This window comes from Carlito syrichta, unplaced genomic scaffold, assembly GCF_000164805.1.
Source record: "Carlito syrichta isolate Samal-C Ts95f unplaced genomic scaffold, Tarsius_syrichta-2.0.1 Scaffold299211, whole genome shotgun sequence".
Classification (NCBI taxonomy): domain Eukaryota; kingdom Metazoa; phylum Chordata; class Mammalia; order Primates; family Tarsiidae; genus Carlito; species Carlito syrichta.
The window spans coordinates 1,511-6,557 of NW_007243307.1; positions in this window are offsets into that span (position 1 = coordinate 1,511).

The following is a 5,047-nucleotide window of genomic DNA, read 5'->3' on the forward strand; positions in this document are numbered from 1 at the left end:
AAATAGCGTAAGTTCAAGAATTGTCATAACATATTATTTAAAATATCCAGGTTTCAACAACAAATAATGAAACATGAAAAGAAACTAGAATGTATGGTCCATACACGGGAACAAAAAAGAATAAACAGTACAAGCATTCCCTGAGGAAGGGAAGATGGTGAGCTTTCTAATTAAAAAATGATTCTGTATTTTAACTATTACAAATAACTAAGAATTTTAAATATCACAAATAACTAGAGAAAATTATATATAAATTAGAGTGTAAAAATGATGCTTCATTAAATAGAGACTATCATCAAAAAGATGGGCATTAAAATTTATAGGAAATCTGAAGTTGAAAAGCAAAATAACTGAAGTTTAAAAGTTACTCTATAGTCTTAATAGTAGATTTGAACTATCATAAGAAAGTATTAACAAACTTGAATATATGTCAGCTTGGATTATTCAGTGTGAGAAACAAAAAGGAAAATAATGCAAAAAAAAAAAAAAGAGCAGTCCGGGAGACCTGTGGGATATCATCAAGCAACAAAAGAGGAAAATTCCAGAAAAAGAATTCCAGATGAAAGGAGAGAGAAAGAGGTAGAAAGAATATTTTAAGAAATAATGACCAAAAACTTATTTTATGATTCATTGTCAACATGAACTTACACATTCAAGAAAATAAATTTGAAAATAAAAAAAATTCTGACACAGCCATACCATAATCAAACCACTGAAAGTAAAATACAAAGAATCTTGAAAGTCACAAAAGAAAGGCTGTCAAAAATTAATTTTCATTAATGTAAACAGGAAATTTCTTACCAGAAACCACGGAAGCCAAAAGGAAGTGGAATGACATATTTAGAGTGCTGGTATTGGCAGGGGATGGGGAAAACCTCAAGCAAGAGTTCTATGTGCAGCATAACTATCATTCAGAAATGAAATATAGGTAAAGCCATCCCAAGGCAAACAAAAGCAAAAACAGTGAGTGATTTGGTAAACAAAAACAGTGAGTGATTTGGTCGCAAAGTTGTTCTCAGTTTTGCTTGTCAAAAACAATCAGTAGAAATTATACAATAGACAGTAAAATGAGAATGAAGGTTCAGGAATTTTTTTTTTGAGTTGGAATCTCACTCTGTCACACAGACTGGAGTGCAGTGGCCGCTCCCGGCCACCGCAGCCTCGACCTGTTGGGCTCCGGTGATCCTTCCACCTCAGCCATCCAGGTAGCTGGAACTACAGGCGCACACTACCACACCCAGCTAACTTTTTGATTTATTGTAGAGATGAGGTCTCACCAAGTTGCCCAAGCGGATCTTGAACCTGTGGGTTCAGGCAATCCACTCACCCCAGCCTCTCAAAGTGCGGGATTACAGGGTGAGCCACCGAGCCCGGCTTCAAGAAATTTTTATAAGAATAATAAAAATAACTTCACATAGAAATGAAAGGACACTAGACAGTGAAATAAATTCACATGAAAAAAACAAGGAATACCAGTTATGTAGATAGATATGAATAAGACAGTATAAACGTTTATTTGTGGTTATTTTATCTCCAGTACAATGTAAATGATACCTGCATAAAATAGTCTTAATTATAAAAATGTTTTGGGACTTGTATAAAAATTAAGGTTTATAATAGCAATAATAACACAAGAAAGTGAGGCATTAATGGAACTATAAAGAAAAATGATTATTGCATACTACTGAAATTAAATTGGTATTAATTCAAACAAAATTGTTAAAATAAATTTGAAGTAAAAGATTGGAAAAGTATGTATCATGAAAACAGTAACTAAAAAAGATGTCTATACTAATATCCAATAACTAAGGAAAAAATTCTTTCTAGAGAGAGGAATATTTTATCATCATACTAAAGATATGATGAATATGGTAATTTGCATCATTATAATAACCATTTTACTATGTGTATCCTATAACACCATATAGTAAACCTCACATGTGCACAATTTTTTAAAAAAACTCAATCCATTAAAAATATATAATAAATATTGCATTATGCACTTAAAATATAGATTTATAATATATATTAAAAATTGAAATAATTGAAGTAGGAAATAGACAATTCAATAATAGAATTTCAAACTCAGTACTTCAGTTATAATAATGAATACAAATCTAGACATGGGTTAAAAAAGGAAATATAAAATATGAACAATACTATAAGCAAGCTAGACCTAACAGACATCTTTAGAACCCTCCAGAGAACAAAAGCAGGATGCACAATAAGCACTTGGAAAGATGTTCCATATCATTAGACATCAGAGAAATAGGAAGACAAACCACAATGAGATTATATTTTACATCTACTACAAGGGGTATAATAAAAATGACAGACAATCACAAGTGTTGATAACAAGGCAGAAAAATTAAAACTCATATTTTGCTTATGACAATGTAAATTATTAGTTACAATGGTGGGTTGAATGGTTTCTCTCAAACATTCACATTCACCCAAGATATAATCTGATTTATTTTTCTAAGAATCTCTAGATTAAATCATTCTGAATTTAAATGAAGCCCTGACCAGAGTACTGATAGAGTACAAGTAGAGAAGAAAGTGAGAGACACATGGGGAGGGATAAGTGGGTAGAGAAGGCCATATGAAGACAGACAATGGGGGAGCTATGCAAACAAGCCAAAGTATTCTGGGAGTCACTGGAAGCTGGAGGAGGCAAAGAACAATTCTTCTCTCTATCCTCAAAATAACAAGGCCCTCCTGACACCTTTATTTTGAACTTCTATCCTCCAGAGATATAAAATAATAACATTTCTGCTATTTTAAGCCACTACATTAATGGTAATGTGTTATGGAAGTCTTAGGAAACTACTGTAACCACTTTGGAAATCCGTTTGACAGTTTTTTATAAAAGCAAAATGTTGACTTATAAAATTATCTATAAATTTTATTCATAGGAATAAGAAAATATATGTACATGTAAAAACTCCTTCATAAATGTTTGCAGCAGAATTATACATTGTAGTCAAAAAGCGAAAACAACTCAAATGTTTGTCAATTGATGAATGGGTAGACAAATATGGTACAACCATAAAATAAATATTTTGTACTTATAAAAATATATTAAGCATTGTTGCATGTCCCGCCATACAAGAATCTTGTAAACACTATGGTAAGAAGAAGAAAAAAAAAAAGAAATAAATGACAACAAAAAGAAAACAGACTCAAAGGGCCACATATTGTATAATTGCATTCCTATGAAATGTCCAGAATATAAAGATCTGTAGAGACAAAAAGTATGTAAGTGTTTGCCATAGGCTAAAGGAAAAAGAAAATGAGATTGAGTGTTGATGGTGCAGAGTTTCTTATTGGGAGGATTAAAAAATATTTTGAAATTAGATAACAGAAATGGTCGCAAAACTTTAAGAAATGTTAAAATTACTACATTTTGCCCTTTAGAATAGTGAATCTTACATAAATTATATTGAGTTAAAAATGAATATGTACTACATTATTCTAAAGTTTCCAGATCCTTTATGTACTGCCTGTACTTTTTCTAATTTTGGAATTAACAATTTCTTCTATTTTAATTTTATGATGCAACAAATGTGATATAATCATAGCTTCTCTTTCTGCTGTTGAAAAACCCTGTCCACAAAGTAACATTCACCACAACTGGATCTGGATTTAAAGAAATCCAGACACTGTATTTTTCATTCAGTCTTAAATTACTCTGTGGAAATTACACTTTAGACTTTTCTAAATTTATTGTAATTAGACCTATATATTACAGTGTCTGTTCATATAACTTGTACAAAATTTCTAAAGAGACTAGAATTTTTCAAGATAATCAACATTTTTTTCTAATAAAACTAAAGGCCTGGCAGTCATTCTTCTATGTGGCTCCCAAATAAAGAAATTAATAAATCTGTACAATCTTATTTAGGCATTGGGTGGCTTCTTGTGCAAGCTTCCTCTGATCACGTTATTTCCTTGATAATTGGTAATTTGTAACTATAAATAAATTGCACAAGAGTAACCCACTTTATTTATTTTTTCTTTTTCTTTCCTTTTAAAAAATCCAATGCCAAAACCCAGTCAATGATTCCCTAAAGCAGCAGAAACTCCCCTCCGAGGTAGTTATCTGAGTCAGACACTCTTGTTCACCGAGCAGTTCTATTGGTTTAAGATGAGCTGCGTATGAGGTAATAAAGCCATCTGGAGGGGCAGGGGGTGGGGATGCACAGGGGGCGTGGCCCGTGTTCTCTCTCCAGAAGTCGTGTCCCCATTTTTGGCATCTCCTATCAGGCAGGGCTGGCGTCTCCACAGATTCCAGAGAATATAAGTGGGGTAGGGAAGGGAAAGTAGGGGAACTCAGAAAGAGAAACAGAATAGTTGTATGTGGAAGTATATATATGAGAGAGAGGGAGATTAAAAAGAAGAAAAAGGGATTCAAGGCATAGGTTTCTGGATATGTGCCTGCTTCTGTGTGAGAGAGAAGGGAGAGAAAAAGGGTGGGAAAAATGGGGAGACAGATGCCACTCTCCCCTAAGGGGTTCTTTCTGCCATGTAGTCAGCATCCCCAGCACTGAGAGTCTAGTTGGGGAGGGGATGACCCCATTCGCACTCCTCTCCCTTGTGGTTGTCCTGTGTCTGGGGCTTGTCCTCTGGATGCCTGCGTCCTCTTCAAGAGTCGTCTTGTGAGAGCTCCCACCCCTGTGATCCTGAGGGGTGAGATCAGTTGGAGGTGTCAGGGAACATATGATCTCATTCATAAGCAGACCTTGAAAAATTATCATAATACTATAAGAAAGGGATTGGCAGTCTTAAGAAACTGTCAGAGGAGAGGGGTGGGATTGGCAGTTGAAGTAAACTGTTAGAGGAGGGAGGGGCATACCATATCAACAAGGGTACTGGCATTATCAATTCTTGTATACCTAACCCTACATCTTTATAATGAAAAAAATACATAAATAGAAAAAAAAAGAATAATACTAAAGGCAGCAAGGGAAAAATGACTGCCTACCTACTAGGTGAGACAATCAGAATTTTTGGAGACTTATCTGCAGAAACACAATAGGCCAGAAGG